The sequence below is a fragment of the Aythya marila genome, assembly GCF_965140915.1.
Source record: "Aythya marila genome assembly, chromosome: 5".
Classification (NCBI taxonomy): Eukaryota; Metazoa; Chordata; class Aves; order Anseriformes; family Anatidae; genus Aythya; species Aythya marila.
In genome coordinates, this window is record NC_139046.1 from 41,675,769 (window position 1) to 41,701,018 (window position 25,250).

Below are 25,250 nucleotides of genomic sequence, written 5' to 3' on the forward strand. Positions count from 1 at the left end.
AAAAAGAAATAAAATCACTTTTAAAATCAATAGCATGCTCTTTTGCCCAAACAGCTTTGCTTAACAAAGAGTGAGCATTCCATAAAACAAGGCTTGGCTTTGGATTCAGATCATTAGCTATGATTCCCTTTATATTGTAGGTGCCACGGGAGAGGGATATATACTTGCCTTTTTGACTTTGCTTTAGTGGTTTTACATTTGGGAACATAAACTTCATATCAAGTTGGCTAACCAGTTAACAGCAGTGTTCATTCATCAGAGATGAAGGACTTGTTGGTGTTAGGTCTAAGGTTGGACTAGGTGATCTTGAAGGTCTCTTCCAAGCTAGACGATTCTGTGATTAGCTGAAATGGCAGCTACATAACACATGAATGCCACCACTACTTCCACCCCACGTTTTAGAATCCCTTGTTAAAGTTACCGCTATAATGATGCAGAATTTTGTTTTCTCTTTATAGCAAGTTGTATTGGTTTGGGCTGGGGTAGAGTAATTTTTTATTTATTTATTATTTTTTTTTCATAGTAGGTTTTATGGTCCTATGTTTTGGATGTGTGACCAAAACAGTGTTGATAACACCTATGTTTTAGATAACACCTATGGCTGAGCAATGTTTGCACAACATCAGGGCTGTCTCTCTCTCTTATGCTGCTCCCAGAATGTAGGCTGGGAATGCACAAGAAGCTGGGAGGGGACACAGTCAGGATAGCTGACCCAAACTGACCAAAAGGTAGCCAATGCCATATGAAGGTGTTCAGCAATGAAAAAACACATAGGGAAAAGGGATGTTTGGAGGTATGTCTTTCCAACTTACTTCTACAGATGGAGGAACATCTAACATCAACTAACCTTCTACAGGATAGAGCCCTGTTTTCCTGGAAATGGCTGAACATTTGTCTGATGATGGGAAGGAGTGAATTAATTTCCTGTTTTGCTTTGCTGGGAATTGCAGTTTTTGCTTTACCCATTAAGTTGTCTTTATTACAACCTGCAAGATTTCTAACTTTTGTGCTTCCAGTTGTCTTTCCCAGCCCACTGAGGGGGACTGAGTTAGCAGCTGTGTGGGTTTGGTTGTCTTCTGGGGTTAACTCAAAACAAGAGTCAATGTATATACACTGAATGAAGATTCCATATTAGGAAATTTTATTTTAAAGTTAAATTCCACTTCATTTTTCACTGTGGAGCAGATTCTTATAAAGAACAGAACATACAAGAAGGTCAGAATTCTACAGAATTATCTTACTTCTAATACTTAGCTGTTTATAGAATCACCAGGTTTCAATCGTCATTATGTAAAACATTAATCCTAGTCTGTTATCAAACCTTTTAACCATCTTATATTGTAGATAGCCCTATTTCTGTAACTAAACATATTAGATTGGTTGGTTTGCTGCTGTGTATTAATTTAGCTCCATAATGCATACTTCATTTGATATTGAAAATATTTATTACTCCTGGAAAGAGAAAAGATAGCTTCACTCCCATGTGTCACTTCTAGATTTTGTAATGTTCATATTTTGTATTATTTTTAATAATCCACTCCTGGCTGGCTTGAGATTCAGTAATTATTTCCTGGGCTGTTATAATTACTGTCAGAATCCCACCACCCACATACCTGTGGAATGAATCATGTATGTTACATGTGTTTTAAATATCCTGTATGCACTAGTAAACGCATTATTACTATTATTTATTTATTTATTTTTTTAAACTTCCTCTTCATCCAAATCATAATAGCACAAAGTGGAAGGAAATTCAGTTAAGACAAATACTATTGAATCCAGTTCTAGGACAGCATTACCTGAAGAACAGAAAAGATATTCGTAAGAGATAACCATGACATAAAGGTCATGTTGGGCAGATTATATTATTTATGATCAATACATACAGGGAGTTTGCTTCTGTAGAACACTGAGGAGAAATTAAGAGATAAAAATCACAGAAACTGAAATAACTTGGTAGAATAAGTTGGGTAAATACCCTCAAAATGTTCTTCAATAATACGAAAGTGTGGGAAGAATGTAAGGAGCATCAGGTCTTAAGAAGTGTTGAAATAACACTTTGAAATTAATTTTTTTCTGTAAGACGAAGCACTTCTCAACAGAAGAAAAACAAAACAAAACAAAATGCTTCATTTTGTTGATTTTAGTTCTCTAATATAAATTGAGGAAAAAAATGTCTGCACCTTACTGGTTGACCATCGTTCTTTATCTATCTAACTATCTATTTATTTAAAGCTGCAATCAACATATTAATTAGTTCCAAAGAAAGAGGAAGCAGCTCACTTAAATTTTTGACTGCCTGTTTACATTTCATCATTTCACAGGAACTTGATTTACTAAGATTTGTTGTTTATATTTCAGGTATTAGGGAAGTATTTTTACAGGCCATTTTCCATTTCCTATTTGTGTTGAATGCTTCAGAATTTTAATTCAAATACCTTTAAACCTCTCCTTCTTAAGTTTTTAACTCTGTACATTCCTAAAGCCAAACTTGACACGAGAGCTAAACTTCCAAACACTGGAAATTGGAAAGTGTTTTTCACTTTCCTTATTTTGCCTGTTGGAAAGATGGAAGAGCCAACATCATCACTGAATCTCCTGTAATATTTATAAACAAACAAAAAAAAGTGCTCTGCATTTAATAAACAAACAAACAAACAAAAAAAAACACTAAATACTTTTCATATCTAACCACCTAAAGGCAACCCTGTTTTCCAGTTCCTGGATCCTGTGTTCTTCACAAAAGTACTTTAACTTCATTACTAAGCTAAACTCTACTTTTATCCTAGTTTGTTTTATTTTGAAATCATTACAGAGCTGCTACTATTAGTTTATCTTTTACCGTCTTTCTTCTTCCTCCCTTAATTTCATTAAGCTTTAATCAACCTTGTAAATTCTGTGATGTACCAGAGTTGTTATGCCCTGTGTTTTACAGAGAAATTCACCTGAGCTATATGTTGGCACACTGATCCATAAACATTTGAGATATTGTCATATTCCTGTTAATTAAATTGTCATATCAGTTTTTCAAGATGCCAGTTATATCATGTATCTGATTTTATTCCCTATTCTTAAGCTGAAGAATGGAAATAATATCAACTTATTGTCTTTGTGCTGTCTGGTGGAGCTGTTCATTTACTGAATTATTGAATTTGTTCAGGTTGTGAATTTGTATTTGCCTTCACAGCACATCTTATGCTGCTGCTTTTGGGACCTAACTGTCACAATGCAGCAGAAGGGCCCATTTGAGCTATTCTTTTTTCCTAGTGACCTGTAATTTAGTGTTTTGTAATGTATGGTCTTCAGTATTACACCAGTTAATAAGTTTATTATTGGCCTTACTTTCAGCAGGATGTTGAACCTGATGCCATATTGAGGTTCATTCCTGTCTTAGGAATGGTACAAAACAGTTGTGAAATCAGAATCATAAAGGTCTTATGTTTGCAACCTGTAAATATTTGAACTACTGAAGCAAGTCAAACATTGTTGTAACATTGCTTATATTTTAATTATTTCTAATACATACAGTGATACTCCTTGAATAATTCATGCTTACTAAAAAGAAAAGGCAGGCATGCGTTAATGTCAATCTGTTTGTGAGTTTCACTGCTGTTCAAAAAACAAACATGTAATTCCTGATTCTATTTCCTATCCTGACTTTTCCTTTGATTGCAAAAGAGAAGTTTTCACTAATGTTGCTGAAAAAGATACCTGAATCCGATGATTATTATTATTTGCAGAAAAGTGTAGGAAATGTGAAGAGAAATATGAATTCTTAGCCCTGAAAACTGAGAGTTTATTTTTTCTCTCTTTTAATATATTAAAGTAAAACTTTCACAAAAGTTATCAGATGCCCTGTGTTACCAATTTTGAACGAGAACATCAAACAAGATATCTCTGAGGATATCATGGCCAAATCACCGTAAGTGCAGTAAAAACATTATTAACAAGAAATAAAACTGTTACTGTCATTCAAAAGAAAATTGTTGCAAGACTGAGAAGACTGGAACATACTATATACTCGTAAGAACTAATAACTGGGACAGATAAATATTAGTTAACCTCTCTTGCTGTCCCTCCCAAAACAAACCACAAAATTTTATAATCAATATAAACTGAAGATATTAGCTGAATAGAAGAGTTTAGGGAGTTTTAATCCTGTCTTGTTTCTCACTGCCTCTCTAAATACTCATTTCAAATTTTGTGTTCTGGTTTGCATACACGATATTGTCCATAAGGAAGACACTGTTTCTCTTTTCCCATAAGCATATCAGGTAGAAAAAGAAAGAAAGAAATAATGCTTCCACAGCACCAATTCCCCTTTTCAGGATCTCACAAAGATTCAGCAGGTGCCCGTCAGGGGATGGAAGAATACGAAAAAAATCTCTATAGCAGTCTTCTAGGGAGCTTCAGGTTTCCAAAACTGTTGCAGGGGGTGATTATCCTCTCAGATAATTTCTTCTCATTAGACACAACCCCTCAGCAAACTCTTCCTGTAGTGAAGACTATTTTTCAAACCTCAGGGTAGGGACAATTTTTCTCCTTCCCTCCCTCAGGGAATTTACTGCTCATGAAAGTGCTGGCTCAACAGTCCTGAGGTTGAAGTTGTTATCCACAACATTAATGAATAATGCAACATAGCCTCTAAAACTGTTTCTGTGAAATGAATGGGGTTATTTGGGTCATATCAGAACAGCTAAGCAAATTATAATTTTTATAGCAAGAGTCCTTTCTATAATGAATACTACTAGATAGCAGAATAGAAGGATTTTTTTTTGTGTTATTATTTTTTACCCTTGTATATCTGATGATATGTTTGCCTTGCTATGATTTAGAAAATATATTGTGAGATGGATGATACATTTATGAGCATTTTTCAAAGGTAGATTATATTAATAGTATTGAGATAAGAGGTAGTGGCGGTTTTGTAGTGTTCTATCTAGAGTGGAGACAATGCAAATGCCTTCTGCCACATTGCAAACAGGTAATACAGATACAATTACCACTCAAAAAAAGTTCTCATAGTTGCTGTATTGTAATGTAGAAAGTACATAACTATTTCTAGACCACATGTAGTTTCGCCTTGGAGGTTTCTGTAAGCGACTCAGGAGAATGCACCTCAGCTTTTTTTTTTATGGCAAGATTGCACAATTGCATATTTTTTTTTTTTTTTTTAAGGTTGTTTAATAGGAGGAAGCATCAACATTGTAACTCTGTTGATGTAGAAAAAATTTGCATGCTTGTCTGATATGGCAATAATTATGATGTAAAAAAATCATTTCTTGTTTTTCACACTTTCAAAAACCAAATTTCAAATCTTACCTTACCCCAAATTTGCCTACATTATATATCCTCTTTGCTTCAATTCAGAGAGTAAGTTATTCTGTACAGTTATGCTATTTCTCCCATTCAGTTTTGATAAAATTAGAACATTATCATAAATGAGAAATAGGAATGGTACCCTTTTGGAATAAATATATTCCTGACATAGATAATAGTATCTTAATTAAAAGGAAAAAGAAATATAGATTAAACTTAGAATGACAAACCTGACTAATATTCTATTCATGTCTTCTATAGGGAATTTCACATTGAGTTTAGAGTTTCTCAGACAACATAACCCTGAAGGCAAATGGATAAAGTGGTGGGAGAAACTTATCTGATTTTAAAGGAATAAATAATAATAAAAAAAGTCTTTAAAAATGGAGATCAGGAAAATAAAAAAAGAAATATCTGGGAATCAATATCATGCCAAAATAAAGGCATTCAATATAATGCCAAAAATATGTTATCAATATGCCAAAATAAATTTCATTTGTTTTACACAATTCACAGGAAAATATGTTAAGATATATTCTGTCTCCTCCTTTTGCTTCAAGGAGAAAAGGAAAGGAACTCTCCCTGTTTACCTCCAAATGACATTTCTCTCTCAAGGTCTTCAAGAGCTATCTTTAGCTGTTGGTAGTCAGTTCAAACACAGATCAAGATGGCTATGGTCCCCTCCTTAGTTTTACATTTTTAAAACAAGTGCCTTTTGAAATTAATTGATGATGTTCATACCTAGTTGGTAGATGACAACACCTTAGAGCTTCCAATATTTAGTATTTTAAGATATGCAAGATGCTATCTGGAAAAACTGCATCCACATTCATCAGAAGCGTGAGGTAAACATCTGGGATTTTAGTGTGGTCAGTATTTTTGTAAAGCTCTAACATTAAGACTCATGTCCCCTGACTTAGCAAACCAAAGAAAAAGTAGGTGACTGAAAATCAATTAGCTGCACTTTACTTGTAGCAAGGCTATGCCTAACTAAACCTCTTCATCCTCAGAGGACATTTTCTTAGCCAACTCAGCTCTAAAGACAGCCTATCTTTTCCTCTGACATCACTGGAGGGACTTAAAAACTGAATAATACCTTTAATCATGTCAAATATCTTTTTTTTTTTTTTTTTTCCTCTGCCATGTTACAAAGCCTACCTTGTTCAGTATACCTGTTAACATTCCCTTTTAACAACTCCCTAATGAACAAACACTCTCTCCTTTCACCTTTTTTCTTGATATCAAGGATTTCCTAGGAAACAGTAGTGCAGAGTAAGCACAGGCTAGCCCAATCAAGCTGGGGTATAAGCTAACATATCTCTTGGACTATAAAAAGTGTGACTCATGAGAATACATTATATTTCTGCTGAATTCCCTCTCCATCTGAAGCCCAGGATCAACTAAAATAGTATGCTTAGTTCTTTCCAGAGTATCAGGATTATTAAAGTGTAAACTGACAAACATCTCAGTTGTTTTCATAGACATATGTTTCCTGCGCAATGTGCTCTAGATGACCCTGTTTGGCAGGAGGTTGGATTAGATGATCTCCAGAGGTCCCTTCCAACATCAACCATTCTGGGATTCTCTGACATGAAACAATATGTGCATTGGCAGAAGTTTTCAGGGACTAAAGTGCAGCAAATGCCAGGGTCAGTAAGCTTCAATGGGTGGTGTGTCCGTGTAACAGAACTGTACTTTAAGTTGGGCAGTGGCCAAAGTGGGTCCTCAGACAGCACCCACAACACAGACCCTATCTCACTTCTCTATACTAATTAGTAAGCCTCAAAAACGAGAAAATAGACATTTAGGACTCAAGCAGAGGCATTTTCTGACAGACACTGCCTTTTTTTGTCCATAGCAGAAGCATGTTTGTGTCCTTTGTATCAACTTGCTACATAGTTGTATCATAGCTACAGAAAACACTTGGATCGCTCTGGCTTTAAGATTTTTCATAGATCTGGAAAAAATGCAATCGCTGAGAAACTCTGCAAATGAACAACAGGCTAGAAGACTACTTGAGCTATTATTAGCAGATTTCTGTACACTTTTCTATCTTGCACCTTAAGTAAATTACAGTCCTAGGATGAGCATACCTTACCTATGGAAGCTCACAAATCCAGGCTTTTTGCTACAGTTCCTTCCTAGTACAAGAAGTGGGATTGGGAAAGAATCTTCCTGAAATGGAAGAATTTCTTTTACTCAGGATAAAAAAATGCAGAAGGAAGTTGTTAAGGTGCAAGGTACGTCGCTTCCCTAGGCATCTGGGCTCAGGGACAACTCAGAATAGGTGTGTGGCCTTGGAAAGAGCTTTTTATGAAATACCTACTCAGTAGCCCCAGTGGAAACTTCTCACAAACGGCTCCACTAAAGTCTCAGTGCTCCCCTCCCTACCACAAAATACATGCCTACACACAACTTTTGATCAGAAGATACAGCTCTGCAAGTAAAACAAGCATTGACCCAAATAGTCAGTGGCTTCAGGGTAGAGATATACAGGCTTTTCTTATTTGAGTTTGCTGCTAAAGGATGCTAGGAAATTAACAAAGTGCAACAGAATGTGTTCCAATAGCTATCCCTGTAGCAAACTACTTTGTAAAAATGCTATGAGATTGTCCTTTGTCATCTGTTTATGATGCCTATTGCCAAAAACAATTCTGTCATCTGCCTATTCTAAGAGTGGTAGCTGCCAGCCTTGACTGCAATTATGGGTTTTCCAGACAGCTGGATGGGATTTACTTGTTGGTATGATGAAAAGAACTGAAATGGGACATAAATAGAGAATAAACTGGCATAATTGTATCCTGCATGTGAGCATCTTAACTGCATCAAAATATGCACAGTTATTGAATGGGGTTTACAAGATAAAACAGAGATCAAAACTATGCTTACATTCTTTCCAGACTTTTCATTTATTTATTTATTTATTTTATTTTCTTCCCCAGTTCAATTAGAACCTGGAATGGAAAGCTTACTAAAGAATCTAATCCCAGGAACTTCCTGAAGTTTGGTACAGACTAATTATTCATGCCTAGAAAATGTGGTTGCCATACCAGCCAGCATCAAGCTAATACCCTGAACCCACTGAGCTCAGTAACAAGGCCACTGTAGAAAAAACAGGATATTTCAGTGTCACCTGGATCCCAAATCCAAATCTGTATAGCAGAAAACAACCACAGAGCAAATAAAAGCCTTATTTTCTAAAGTTAATTGAGCAAAAAAAAATCAATAAAATTTCATTTATTAAAATAAAAATTCTCTATTTAAGATTATATATAAATATTAATAACATTACTATATATACAAAATCCATAACTCAGTCAGCATCCTGTCCTCATAGACACTGTTTATGTCTTTAAAGGCAAACAAATATATGTGGGGGAAAAAAAAAAAAAAAAGATTACTGTTGACAAGTTTATGTCTCTGCTACCAAAAGGATTAAGACCTTGGGACATGAAGCCAAATATCTATAATATGCTTACAATGCATGCATCTTTTTCATATCCCTCCAAAGTAAAACTTAAGTAGTAAAAATAGATGCATGATGGAAAACTCTTGTTTTGAGATGATGAGATTTAGATAAAGATGGTCTAGATGGTACAGGCCAGTAAGGTAGATATGATAAAGAAAAGCAAGTGAAAAAGCTGCACAGGAGTTGAACTTGAAAACAGGAGTTTGCACAAGTTTATCACACAGCTGATTCTTGTATCATAACAATGCATAATTTGACATATTTTTTTTTTCAATTTAGCATCTACTTGATGTATCTGTTCTGTCCTTCCTTATTAAATTCTGATCTGCTTTGAAAAAATACCTGCCTCTTTGACCTATACTGATATTTCAAAGGCTGAAGAATAATTATTGAAACAAAAACCTCATAATGACGATCTAACACCTTCACATACCGAAGGTGTTCTTGTACAAAGAATGTTTCAACCTGTTGGTGATTTCTCTCCCTTTCCCCCACTCTCCTTGATATGCCTGGGAAAGAAAAAGATTTGAAAACTGTATCACGTGATTTGAATATTGGTAGATAGAAGTTGCATCAAACTCAATTACATTTTTACCATTAGATCATTTTTATGGCCAAATAGGTGAATGTTCAAGTCATAAAGTCTTTAAAAATAAAAAAGCAAAAAAAAAAAGTATTTTTGTACTTGATTCTTTAATCGCATGTGTATAATGTACAAGATATCTACTAAACCTGAACTGAAAAACTTACTATTCAAAATTCCAGCTAGTAATAACTCAATGTCAAGAGAAAGATTTTATTTTGTCCTATTTCAAGACTTCATGTAAGCTAATTGAGAAGCTAGATGAGATAAGTTATACTATATCTTTATCCTCTGAAGAAATAATTTTGATTATACTAGGTATTATTTAATAAAAATATAGCTTGCATTGTTTTATATGAGATTGATAGTTATTGTTCTATTATGTTTTTAAGTCACTGAAACAATTCAGCACTCTTCCCTCCTTTCTTTCAGACTCTTGAGATCACTTTTGAGGAGTTGGTACCATACCATACTGATTCTATAGGCAACATCCTAGGTCAAAGTTCTTCAAATTAAAGTCTTCCAGTATGCAAACATAATTACTCCTTAAAAAGAAACAAAATTTTATGCTTACATATAGTTCTCACAATAGAAGTGTGAGAAAAAATAATTCTGTGTGCATTTAAAATATTCAAATAATCTAAGGAATATTTTGATAGATTTGCAAAAATAACTTTAAAATCATTTGTGTCTTTAGATTTTTTTTGACTGCCTCAGTGGACAAGATTGTAAAACTATGTTTCCAGTGCATTACTATGTAAGTTCTTGTTGGTCCCTCTTGGATTGATTGTCCCTCCAGATTTGAGCAAAAGATGAGGGAGCTTAATACACATGCATTTGTAGCCATTAAGAAAATATTAACTCAAAACTTATGTCACAAAAACAACACAGGAATAATTGATTATTTTTTTTTGTGAACTTCAGGTATTCCATGATTTGAGTGTTCATTGAATACAAATCTGATTTACCAAGCTAACCAAAAGAACAGTGCCTGCATGTCTGTCTCTGAACTCTATTAGCATCAGTGTGCCTGTGGAAAGATCATCAAAAGATACAAAGAAGTGATCTACTGCTACATGCATTAAAAGATACTTTTTAGAAACTATGCGGGAAATTCAAGTACTACACAGATAAAGGTACAGTGTTTTGTTTGTTTTCTTTTAGCAAACAAGCTTCCCAATTTGCTCTGTTTAGCCTGGTTAAAGGTGACTCATTGCAGCCTTCCACTCTCTAAAGAAGGTGGTTACTGAGAAGATGGTACCAGATTTTTCTCTTCTTCTCAGATATTCAAAGGGAAAGAAGGAGAGGTAATAGCAGTGTAAGATTTTATGGTACAACTTCCAGTAAGAAAAATTCTGACTGGATATACAGAAAATTATTCATAAAAAATGTGGATAAGAACTGACAAACGTTTTCCAGCTGCGTTTTGGTATCTTCATATTCAAAGATTCTCCAAACTGTTGAAGAAAGCCCTAGAAACCTGACCAAACTTCCAAGCTTTGAGCCTGAGGTTAGACCAAATGACTGCCAAGGGTCCCTTCTAAACCAGGTTTCTCTATGATTATCTGATGAATTTGAAAATCACTTCAATCTGCAACATTTGTCAGCTAAGGCCCCAGATGATGGGAAAGAACTTATATTGTTCTGGATCTCAGCTGAATACTATAACATTATAATATATATATACACACATGGTGATGAAGTTTAGTTAGTGTCCTATCAGGTGAGACTGTAGTACATCCGGATTCACAGCACTGCTAATCTGGATAGACTGACCAAAGACAGAAATAGATCACATATTTGAAAAAGATCCATCTTTTCTAGAACAGTAATGTTTTGCAGTTCTTAACAATGACAGGTATATTGGTAGTCAAACTTTCTTATTTTAAGACACTATTGCTGCTTTTCCATTGATTAAGGTTGACTGGAACATCAACCTTCTTTACATTTTTAGAGGTGTTTATATTCACTTTTAACCAACATTTATGATGGTTAAAATATATTTCATTGTCCTTCTGCACCTGAAAACAATCTACTAAACCACATACAAGAAAATAAATATTGTTTATTGTGTGGCTAGGAATTAGAATTAGATCTGCTCCTGTCAGAACCTATCTGTCTGAGGAAATACTGGATGAAAATAGGATTTTTATTTGATGGAAACTGTGGGAGTGAACAGGTCACCATTTGAATGGGGATGAAATATTTTATGGTAAAACACATACAAATAAAGCTGTTAATCTGGTTGATAATATATCCCTGGTATCACTTAGATGTTCAAGAATATCTGCAAGTATTTGGAGGTTTGTTGTCAAGTTTCTTTAAACTTGTGGTCTAAATACATAAAATACCCTGCATTTCAGATACTTTTTTACCATAGTTTTAAATGAATCTTAATTTTTCTTGATTGTTTCTAACTTTAAACAGGTTTAATGGTAGCTAACTCATTTTTCTATGATTAAATATTTCCCTTTAGTTAAGCCTAAGCAATTTATCACCTTTTAACTCATTCACCTACCTTTTAATCCCATATGTAGAGCTTCATAGCACAGTCTCCTTAACCTGCCAAAGATCATTAACTAATCATAACTGTCATCTACATGTGGAGTTCTTATATTAAATATCTTTTTTATGGTCATGCATTTTCAAGTTCATACATTATGGAGTGTTAAAATTCTTATCTAAAGAAAATTAAACCAAGAATAGAATTTTGGTCTGTTCTCCCACATGCCTGGTGACAGGACGAGGGGGAATGGGCTAGAGTTGCACCAGGGGAGTTTTAGGTTGGATCTTAGGAAGAACTTCTTTACTGAAAGGGTTGTTAGACATTGGAACAGGCTGCCCAGGGAAGTGGTGGAGTCACCATCACTGGAAGTCTTTAAAAGACGTTTAGGTGTAGAGTTTAGGGTTTAGTGGGGACTGTTAGTGTTAGGTCAGAGGTTGGACTCGATCTTGAGGTCTCTTCCAACCTAGAAAATTCTGTGATTCTGTGACATTTCAGGACCATCATACTTATTTATGGGTATGACAAAACATAAGGGGCAGCATATACTTCTTAAAACTACTTCAATTTTTATCTAGTGACTATACAATAGAAAGCATATAAATACTTCATATAAATACTTTGAAAATTTTCCCTTCGAATACAGGAATGTATCTGAATACCACTTGTTATAGAGTGGTATTTTTTCAGCTCAATGAATCCTTTATTCTTTTAAGTTACACTAATTCCATATGAAGATTAAAGGTTATCACAAGACATTAAGGGATTACACATTATGGGATATAAGGATTCTTAACTGCTGTCCCCATTTTAAGGTGAGTGGAGTCAGAGGTGGATTTAAATTCTTTTATTTTATTTATTTATTTATTTTTTACATCTTAGGAAGCAGGCAGATTCTACTCCAATAGCTCTGTTTTAGGGATACTGTTTAGAATACTTGTAAATCCCTGCTCTCAAGTGAGTACAAAAGACTCTTTAGCTAAAGAGGTACTTATATTAGTAAAATCTGTAAACTGTGGAAAAGAGGTAGCCTTAGAAAAAAAGAACTGAATGTTGAGAGGAAGCACTCTGTGCAATCCAATAAGTTACACTTCACATATAATATTGGCTTCAGGTCTATACCACTGATCATCTGAGTTGTGCTACATATACTCATTTTTTGATGAGCTCCCGAGTGATCATGAAAGATCAGAACAATGTTCACCTCTGATGAAATCTGCAATAAATACCAACCAAATGTAATACTTCTTCAGACATGTTTTTGCTTGCCTTGTTTTAAACAGATTTTCAATTGAAACATGAGTTTTTAAGCGTACAGACTATAACAGAAGTATGAAATTTTATTTAAACAGGTCCTTTCAAATGGACTGGATGGATATTTGTCTTACAGCAATATGACCTCAAACTCAGGTTGTGTCACTGAAGACAAAGGGAGCTTAAGTCTTATGAAAAGCAAAATATTAAGTAAATAATACATATAAACACTCTTCCATTATCTAGAAGGAAGAAACAGTTAATTTCAAATTTTGAACATCACTTTTGCAACATAAATATAAATCAGATGATCTTGAAATTTATTTATGAAATTCCTTCTTTTGATATCTGTAATTCTCCTGGTCTTCTTTAGAAGATTGGTAAGTTTACATTTGGATGATCTTGTTTCAGTAAAATTCAGAGTTTACAATATATTGAATCCAGTTGTTAGATATTTTCAGACTAAATTCAACATTTAAGTCACACACTCCATGAGACCGTTACATGTCCTAAAACCCACCAATGACTTTTATGAGACAGATTAAAAACATCTTTGTAATCTTTAGAAAGAATTCCCCATAAGTTTCAAATTTTAGTTGCTGTAACTAAGCTTAGCTCTATGGAGACTGGCTTTGAATGCTAGTGTTTAATAATTCATCACATCAAATACTTGTCCATATAGCAACTTCATTGATCTAAGACCATGAGCTGATTGGCTGACTGTGTGCTTTTTAAAGCATAGTAAACTACACTTAAACTAAAAAAGGGAATTTAACAAATAGTATTTATTTAAATACATCTAAACACTTCTGAGATTTACACTTTATATGCATAAATAGAATAATGTTTTTTACAAGGAGGTGATTCACTTAGAATTCAGCAGGTAAGCTATTATCTTTCTGAATTATTCATTTAAAAAGCCTATTTTTCCTTAGGAAAAGTACTGAATAAATAAGAATTGTTTTAGCAAGCAGTGGAGACCATGATTAACAAGAAATAACAAGACAAACTTATATCTCCCAAAGCTGAGTCAGATCTCACAAAGCTTTTTTGCCCTGTGAGGACAATTACATGATGTGTATGGGAAAGGTACGAAACTAGAAATAAAAGTGATCACATCTAGGATTGAAGCAAGATGCCAAAGGTATGAATAGCCACTGTCGTAAAGTATTGACAAAACTGGAATGTAAATTTGCAGCATTAAGAGCAAGTACTTTAAGTATTTTAATAACATAAAAAGATCTAGTGGTAACAATAATGGTAAGTTGAACAGTAACAGATGTAATATCTATATTGCAGGGCAGGATGATCTGGGTGACTACAAACCAAATATCTTACCTCAGTAACATGCAAATATTTAGAATATATTTTCAAAGTACAAAGTCACAAATCTATAGACAACACAGCATGAGTTTTCTAAGAGTTGATTAGAATGAGATTTTGGATTTAATTAATTGGTTAGAATTAGCTGTTCTTAAACAGAATCTTACAGGTCTGGATAACTTTTATATAAAGAGGTTTCACTGTGATAGCTGAGCACTATAGAAATGTCTACAGCTACAATAGTTTGCAAACAGTCTGGGTGCAATATCAGTGCGACATGAACACTTCTCAGAATTCATTTTTGTACTGAAATAAGTTTTGTAACAGATGAGTGCCCTAGAGACAGCCGAGAATCATAGCAAATAATCTTTTGCTATTTCAATGACAAAAAACCCTCAACTATATTTGATACATTAATGCACTGTCATTTTGTACTCTTTGGCTGTACTACACACTTTTAGTCTGGTTGGTATCTGTGCCTGATCTGGCAAGATTGTGTGCTTGCCATACTAAATATACATAGCTGTTTTTTTTCCATTGGTGAGACGAGAAATCACAAAAAGGGCAATGGAAAAGTAGAATCATGGTCTGTACTGTTTAGAATCACTAGTGTAAACTAGTGCATGACCTTAGTAGAGAAAAGAGCTCATATTCTGAAAAATTATGTATTAAAATAACCACAACACTGAAGCAGCTTCTTGTATATTATAAAGCCTAGCTAGATGAAGTGAGATACGCAACATACAAAGAATGAACTTATTGAAATGAGAAAGTTCAAAATAAGAGGATAAGGAAAAATACACCTTACCTAATATATAAAGAGAATCAACTTTTGAAAAGGAGACTGTTTTGCCCATTCAAAAATGCATTTACAAACATGCATGCACCATGTTTATATGTTGTACCATAAGGACAATGCAGAATAATCCTGTACACACAATGACACTTCAATATCTACAGGAAGTTGAAGATACTTATACACATGGTAGATATATCTGTTTTCAAAAGTGAAAGAATCACATTACATATCAGCTACATATCTATGCAGTCTTTTTCATTCAGAAGTTATTCAAATATAAATGCCCCAAGATGATAGATTCTGCAGTGCTTTTGTGAACTGTGTAAACTAGATAGTTAAACTTGAACAAATAAATAAATGTAAACTTAAAAAGAGAAATCAAGTTTAACAGCAAATTTGCTGTATGGAAGGAATGTAAATATGACTTTGAGGAAACCATGTATAAAACAGAAAGGACAGTCCAGGATTTCTGTTAATCCCTGGCTAGCTAGTAAAAATAAACTTTCTAATGAAAGCAAACAAAAAATCCATTGATTTTTTGAGTTAAGAACAACATACATGTAAATAACATGAAAGTTTGTTTCATGTGGCTAAAGACAATTGGAATATACTTATAATATATGCTCAGAATATTGGATGGGACAAACTCCATAAAGTGCTGGGAGAAAGAGACTTCTGTCATGTACTTGCTCAGTCCCATAAAAGCTGTAAGACAAGACACACAAAAGATAATGGTCATAAGCTCACTGCTTTTTTTTTTTTCCACATTTGATTGCATCTAATCTGAGCTTTGCACAGCTGATTTGTGTCAATCATAGACTCCACCCCCACATTTATTTAAAACAAAACAAGCAAAAAACAAAACACAAAACACTTTCCAAAGCATCAGGGTGAAGTTACCTGTAGAAATACAAGTGGATGAAAAGAGAACTAAAGAAATGGAAACCAGGGTAGAATAGTGCATTTTTGCTAAATGAAAGAACTGAAAATCCATTTGACTTGCTGAAAAATAAGGCTTTTGATAAACTGATAAACCTGAAACTAAATAACAGAAATACTAGCTTACTAGAATATCAGGGGTATCCATAAATGTGGAGAAGAAAAAATAAAAGCTATTTTGCTCACAGAACAGACAACTGTTTGGAGATATCTAAAACAGCTAGAGTGGACACTTGGGACAAGAGGATGTGCAGGTAGTATTATAAAGAAAGAAATAAGTCAATAGTGCACAATGGCAATAGCAACCCAAAGAAGAGTAAGCGGATGAGAATTAAATCCAGGAAAAAATGGAAAGACAGAACATTTCTTTTGCTTTAGTCTTTTTCACTATGAACTATCTGGAAACTGAGGCTGATAAAAATGTCTGAATCCAGTGTTTCTACACAGGCCTGGTAGTTCATCCTAGAAATTCATGCTTAATAACAATAAATATGTAAGATGTCTGAGGAATATTTCCCTAGTTCTATATTGTCATATGAAATATTTTTAAAGACTTGCTGTGAAGCTCCAGGCAAGCTCTCTCCTGCCTGCCAAGCTGATCAGGTGTGTCTCCTCTGCAGATGTACATGTTCCCTAAGGTAGACTGAGTAGATCAGCAAAGGAACACCCTGTATTACTTTGGAGTTTAATGATAATTTAGATCACTGAAATCCAGGAAAGAACTTGTTGTTATTTCAATAGTTTATTCAGTAGAAGTTTTAGTGCCAAGTTTTAGTGCTACATTTAAAGAATGGAGTAATACATTTAAGACATTGGACAACTGCATTAGACATGAAGGCAGATATCCAAGTCACAGTCATATTCAACTTCATACTTAATGAAGAACAATACACACATCACCTTCTAGAGGTGCTTATTCCTTTTTATTGAAAAAAGAGGAGAACCTAACAGAAGTTCATATGCACCCAAGGTGCAGCTGAGTTTAATGTACAGATTTGCAAAAACAGGTTGCAGACTGGACACAGAAGGAACAACACAGCAAATTATTTTACACTACACTGTAAAAGATTTTTAATGTTACAGTGCCTTATCTAATTACTTGTCACCTTTTTTAGACCAAAAGTAGTACTGCATTTAATCTGTACATTTCTTATTCCTGTCATTCAAAATGACTACTGAAATCCCCTGAAGCAACATTTGCCTTTCACTCTTCCTGTTTACCTACCTCTTACCATTGGAAGATGATAGGAAGGGCTTCCTTAAAGAAGAAACAGTGCCATTAACATATATGTTTTTTTTCTTCCTAGAAGCTTTGTATAAAATCAACATATAAATGAAAAAAAAATTTTGCAAGGATTAATTGCAAAGGTTTTACAATTATCTCCCGATACTCAGAGTTCTGTCATTCATATGACACTTCCTATATTGTCAGAAACATAACAATTGGATGGTTGAAACATAGTGACTAAAGTAAATATTAGCTAAATAGTTATCTCCTTTTTTCAGCAAACCCAGACTAAGACTCAGACTGTTTTGCACAACGGCAAATGCCAAAGAAAATATTCAAGCCTCCATAAATGAAGACCACAGATTTTGCCACTGTGGAAATCAAAATCTAGATTATATGACTATAAAAAAACAAACACATCCCTTATATTCAGGTGTTCATCAGATTAGTCCATACTGCATCATCAGATATAATATATTAAAATATTTTAGATGGCAATGTATTAAAATATTTTCATGTTCTTTTATATAAAAAATATTTATCAGAATACTAAGGTATACTCACATTAAAGTAGGAAAATTACATGTATAAAATGTACTCTAAAACCAATTTTCATACATATTAAAAGCCAAATCTCTCTTGAGCTAGTTCACATGCAAGGCTAAATGTCTTTAGCATTTAGGAAGTTCTGACAGGTGAGGCAAGGGTACTCATTACTCTAAATGTGAAATGCCGGTAAACACAAAGTATGAACAAGAATCTGGCCTCCAGAACACTTCTTTCATTCAACTGGATCCCATAATATCAGAAAATGAGAACACGTGCCGTAGCCTTGTTAATATACTTCTGATAGGTAGGAAAGTATCACCTTCTTGACTAATATAGCTTCAAAACAACTTGCCAGGAAGGCCATTAGTAACATTGATTACACTGAGTGCAAAAAAGCCTCTGTATGTCTCTTCTGAACCCATTTTTCTTTAAAAACCATTCATGTCTCCTCTGAACTTTTGTGCTAAAGATGAGAAAATAACCTAAGGAGGTATTATCTTTCCTATTACGATTTCTACAGTACTATTGTGGTCTGTAGAATTTTCTTCCTTTTCCCGTGGAAAAACAAATGTTTTTGTTCCATTCTAAAATTTTTTTTTTTTTTTTTTTTTTTTTTTAAATCTCCAGAAGAGTGCTACATGACACCAAAACATTAGTATTATATTGGATTCATCTTTATGCCTTCAGATGGCAATGAAACTCAGCCCTGGAAGTTTTCATTTCAATGCAGCTCATCTTAATTCTTCAGTTTCTTTTTATTTACTTTTGACAAAACTACAGATAATTGTAGTCAAAGTTCTTAGATTTCACTACTTTTGTCTTTGTCTTCTTGAACAGAAGCCATGTTAAGGAAAGAAGATGAGAAGTTTCTCATCTGTTAGGCATGGCAGTAGCAAACAAAGCATACTGGATACTGAAGGTTTCTTCCCTCACCCCCCCCCCCCCCCAGTCTATTGGTGTCATCTCTTTCCTCAGCTACATTAAAATTATGAAATGCCTAAACCAAAATTGTCTTTCATGCTCAGTTCAGGAATGGTTTTATGCTATAAGAAGTCTAAAAACTGTTTTGTCCCAGAGAGAAAACACTGGTTGGTAGGAAAGTTTTGTCAGAATTTGGCTGGAGCACTTTGTTCTCCAGTGGCTAGCCACAGAACTGCAGGGTTAAGCAATGAGATTATTTTGACCTTGACTCCCTTCATGACACTATCTCTGAGCTGTACCTCTTAGCTCAGAAGAGTTAGACCATGTGTTATTGACAAACACTTTAATCATTTAGAGTTGTTTTCTTTTGTGCATTGCAATAAACATCCAGTCTCCTGTACTGTGCTGACAATAAATGAGCTACATTTATTCAAGGAACATTAGCAGGCTTTAGCAAAAACTAATATAGCTGCAGATCAAGCAGGGCTTAAACCACCATTTCCCAGCTCCTGTTAGAGGAAGACCTCCATGTACTTCAAAATCATGACATCCCAGGATGGCTGAAAAGACCTCTAAGCAAAATTAGTACCTTCACCCATGATTTTTATGCAGTATTTCTTTTGTACAGTTAATACTTTCTTCCCTAAAAGCTGCCAAAGACTGTTTCATTTGTTAGAATTACAATATTTTCTGAAAGGTCACTCCCCCTTCAGCAATATGATGAATTACTTTTATTTGCCCTTCCCTCTCTCTTCTTAGAGCACACTCTAAGAGTTAAGTCAGTATGGAAAAATATACAGTAGTTTACTCAACTCACTGATTAAGCTAGGCATAGACTTGAAACACAGTACAGAGTTCTCAGAACATTTACTGGAATTCTTTTGCTTAAAATTTTCCATAGGAGAGATGTGCCAAGTTAAACTAAACCTTTATTGGGAAAGTATTGCCAAGCATATAGTCAAGATTAATTATCACAAAATTTTCAAAAGTTCACAAAAGTTATCCTCCCAACACTAAACAGGGTAAAGCTGATGATCAAGCTCTTGCAGCCAATTCCATCTCTGTAAAAAAAAAAAACAAAAAAAACTGGCACAATCTGTCTATTGTGTACTCCTAAGTACTTATCTAAGTCCTTGCTTAATCTCATCCTACATGCATAACAGAAAAATAAAAACTACCAATATTTAAGGAGTTTCTTTGGTTGTTGAAGCCTGCAATGTTGATATTGCACATACATCTACATGTGTATTCTATATATACATGTATCCCAGGAAAAGTTAGTGAAAGACATGGAAATAAACCTCACAGAAATTTTATAATCTTGAACATCAACTTAAAGTTCTGTGTTGTCTTCTTTCCTAACATTAAGGTGCAAGGCCTTGGAGAAACCAAATACTAATTTCTGTCTTAAAATAAAGTATTTTAATAAAGAAATCTAATACTTTTGTCTCTGCATCATTGTTTATCCCAGAAATCTTGACAGTTTTTCACTCTGGGTCATGATAATTTGATAGCACTAGCTTTAGAAGGGTTTACACCTAAGAAATTAAAATCTCTTTAGTGGTACGATCTGTTTAGTAATGAGCAGCAATAAATAACAAAAATCATCTGCTGGATTTAAAGGCTGTTTTCAACCTTGAAAGAGAAGTAGCTATAGGTATAGCTGCTTCTATACTACTATAGCTATATATTCCAGTAGTTTTCTAAGCTTCTTCCATTTCACCTGTGTATTTTTCTATCTATTGTCTCCAAAGAATTTCTTCATGGTTTGGCATTGGAACAGGCTGTTGAGGGAGGTGGCAGAGTCACCATTCTTGAATTTAGTTAAGAGATTTGTGGATATGGCATTTACAAACATGGTTTCATGTTAGACTTCTAGTATTAAATGAACTTGATCTTGAAAGTCTTTTCCATCCTAAATAATTCTATTTCAGAAATAATGTCTTTCTAAAAGCTTTGTAAAGGGTAAAGGTGATTCTGTGATTATTTATTAGAACTCATTATGATATTTCACAAAATTTTGTCTAGTCATATATAAAGCTAATAAAATGCAAAAATAATATCTAATAAAAATATTTTAATTAAATCACAGGAAGAAAACAAACAAGTATCTCACACCCTAACTCACGTGTTTGAAAACAGTACACAAAACTTAGAGGAGGTACAAGTATTTTCTATCACAAACAGGACTCATAACAAGTTACCTTCTAATCACAGACAATTTTGTGCTAAATTTAAAACAGAGCAAAAGAGTTATCAAGCTGAAGGTATTCATTAAAAACTGAGCAGTATTAGCAGAAGTGAGATCAATTGGTAGCACTTTAAACAGACTACATTTTCATTGCTTACACATTTGCTTAGAAACCTTGCTCTGATAAGAGAAAGAAAATACAGTTTAGTTGAACTGGCATTTTAATACTTAAGAATAAGAAGCTAACAATACATAACACAGCTGCATTATAATGTATATAATATAGAATTATATATAAGTTATTATTATACACATAGAAATTATACTATATAATATATACAATAAATTATAAGCTTTCCATGAAATATTATAATAATAATAACAACTTATAAAACAGTTGTGTTAACAATGCTACATACATGTCAAGGGACCAGAAAATTACTCTAGAAATAGCAGTGAAGTGCTCAAAGAAACAAGAAGAGGTGACAGAAAAGCATGATTCCTACTACATATTTCTGATATTCTGTATTTGCATTAGTGACAGAATTATGAATCTTCTCCTTAGCATGAGGGCTTGAAAACAGACAAGTAACTGGTATACAACAACTCCTACTTCCCATTAGGATTTAGATATCATAACACTCAAGCACAGCACTGTAAAGTACAGTTTTAACTGCAACATGGGAAGTCTTTAGAACTAGTAGTTACCGAAGCACTTACTGTAAACAGCCATCCTTTCTCCTCTCTCCCTTATCAAGTTTTTGTAAGCAGGTTTCAGAGGTTACCAAGAATTTGGCATGCATGCTTTGGAAAGTTATTTTAAGATCAGCATCACATTTAATTAACCTGTTACATCTCCACAGATTTATACAAACATTTAAGAACGCAAAAATATTAACAAAACACAATGTAGAATTACAAGTACAAGCAAGAGTGAAGTTCATATTTCTCATAATGCTCACCTGAAAGAAAAAAAAAATGCATGGGAAATGTAATTCTAATTATACTCTCACTAGGACTCAGTACTTCTCACTTTTTTCACATTAACCTCTAAAGCAAACAGGCTTGAAAGTTAGGTTTTTATCCTGATCAGAATCAGGCAAGGCCTCGTGATCACCTGATATCTGTCTCTTGATTAGCTACACATTGGTTTTAATTATCCACCTGCTTTCAATTAAGTACCAGGAAATCCACCCTATTAATGGTACAAGCTAATTACCCTTGCATTTATACAGAAGTTCTTTTTCTCCCAGGGTACATCTAAAGGATAAAAATAGTTAAAATAGTCTTTTTGGAGCTTATAGCCTTTTGGCTGGTAGTGTTAAAAATACACTTGTTTTAACCTGTTTTAGAGTCTTTAGGTAAATAAGTGTCACAAGTGAACAAAAGCATCACATCTTTTTGTGACTGTATGTTGAAACAAATTCATTTTAGTCAAAGGGTTGATTTTGAAAGTAATATACAGTTGGTATGCCATCATATCCTAAAATTCAAACCCTGCCCCCAAAGATATCGATGTCTTTGTTCCATATGCTGCTTTGCAAGCATGTGTTTTAATGACCTTAAGATCAGCTGCTATAGCCAGCTGTGTGAACAACCCTAATATTCTCCAGATGTATAAAATACTTTGCATCCTTATACCACAGTTTAGAATCTAGAAATTAAATATTAAAGAATAGTTTTAAAAATCATATAGAAGCATAAGAAGCACTGAAATATTATCCATGGCTCACTGTTTAGTGCTTTTACTGTGAAAGGATTTAATTTCCTTGACTTCTCTTGAAATGCTGCAGAAAAAAATAAGAGTGCACACAATTTGAAACAATAAAGAGAAAATTAAGAAAACTTAAAGTAGCATTATGTAGATGAGTATATCTTAAATAAAAATAAACCATATGTGAAGAATAACTCTAGTGTGTTTTAGAACAGATATAACAAATTGAAAAAAAATGCATTATGCATTTGTATTTAAATAGGCAGCATAGCTTTTTGTCTTCAGCAAAAAATAAAAATAGAATAAAAAATCCAGCATTAAATGATAAAACAACATACAATGAAAGGATATTGAACAGTGAAAAAGATGTATTTTTACTGTCATGCTGGTCAAAATGCAAATTGCTATCAGATCACATGTAAAATAGTACTAGTCACTGAGAATCCTATGAAATCATGTTTGGGTTTTTATATATCTTCTGGAAAATAACTTCAGAGAAAAAAGACATATGTTATTAATTTTCGATGTTCTAAGAATGTTTACAGGACAATGGAGAAGATGACGTATAGTGTGAAGATATTATACCTGGTCTTTATATACCGGATGTAAGAAAGCCTGCCATAAGATCTAATTATCCAGAATTGCCTTTTCTGCCCCAAAGCAATCATTCTGATGACAGTCTTCTATGCACTGTAAAACAAAATGGGAAGCCTGTGCTATATAAACTGGCTCGGCGCTTCCTTTTACTCCTTCTTCCTTTTATTCCTCTGATATCAGTCTCCCCATCTCATTTATTTTCCACACATTAATGGTAGCAGTCACCTTGAGCTGGTGATGCAGAGTAATTTTCACAGAAACCTTGATCAGAAACCATAAATCAGCCTGATGTGCTTTTATGGTCTAATAACATTGTCTGCTCCTAGAGGCCCTTATGTAAAACTGCATTGCGGAGAATCCCTTAGATTGTTGGTGTTTTTTTTTTCTTTCTTTTTCTTCTTTTTTTTTTTTTTTTTTCACTCCTCTATGCATCTGTATCTGTAAGACATAAAATAGGTGCAACACAATTAGATTAAGATACTTTGTTTAAACTTGTAGACATGAAAACATTCAAGTATCAACCTGTAAACATGAAAACACTCAAATATCAACCTGAAATTTTCACTGCAGATTTTTTCTCTGCTTGACTGCTGCTTCTTATATTAGGTCACAGAAACTAAGTATTCTCACCCTGCTCTTGCAGACGCAATGCATCAACAGGCAGAGCACAGTAAAGCCGAATGCTTTGTCTAGATTAGAAGATGCTAACCTGTATAGCTGCATCAGCAAATCCACCAAGTACGGTTGTCTTGTGAAGGTGAATCTTGTCTTTAAGATTCTATCCTCATTTGTAGAAAAGTTAAAGTTGTTTTATAATTCAAAAACTTACAGAAAAGAGAGATTGATTTCATTGTTAAGATCATCATTTTCTTCCCCAAAGAACAGAATTACTACCTCCCTTTAACAATGTCTTTTTATATGATGTACTCAGACTATTACAAACCATAATGATTTTTACTGTATATCCCACTTTTTTTTTTTTTTTTTTTTTTTTCTTCCTATCCCTGGTTTAAGAATGTGGAACCTAATTTGAAGAAATGCTTAGCATTCCCAGTTATGTGATTTATAATATTAAATATACTGAAAAAATAAAATGTTACAAATACCAACATCAGTAGGTATATTTGCTATTAATTACTATGCACCTCAGTTCCTCTCAGGTAGAATAATTCCACACTGTACCCCTGCAAACATGATGTGAAAATAAACACACATGCACGCACACACACACACATATATAGGAATTAATTACTTCTCTTTTACACAGGTTTGTGTACATAATACACACAAAAGCTCTGACATGTCTATTTTATCATAAGCATGTCGATTTTTTACTGAGTAGATTGGTCACCATTTTTGCTTCCTTTTTTTTTCTGTCTTTTTTTTTTGTCTTTTTTTTTTTTTTTCTTTTTTTCTCCTGGAATTACGTTTTCTTCTATTATGGAAAACAGTTTACTTTCTTTACTATTATGACTTATTTCCTACAGATACTATGACACCCCCCCCCCCCGACCCCCCCCAGTCAGAAACATATGCAGCTGAATGCTGCAATCATTGCACCACCAAATGGCTGGTTTGAAAGATTCAGAGCATCTTTCCCATTAGAGTTCACAGATAAATCCACAGCACTCAATAGAAAGTACTGGCTTGTAAAAGGCAGATTCATCATCTCAGGACTTGCAGTTTTAAGTATGTGAGGAGAAAACAGAGCATGGGATGGGTAACTTCTCATCTTTCTCTCATAGCCTGAACATAAATGAGATTCCTTGTCTGTTTGCAGGTTTTTGCAAACAACCCAGTTTGTGAACAGAGTACACAGGATAGCAAGGAAAGAGCAATGGAGGGAAATGAAATAAAGACA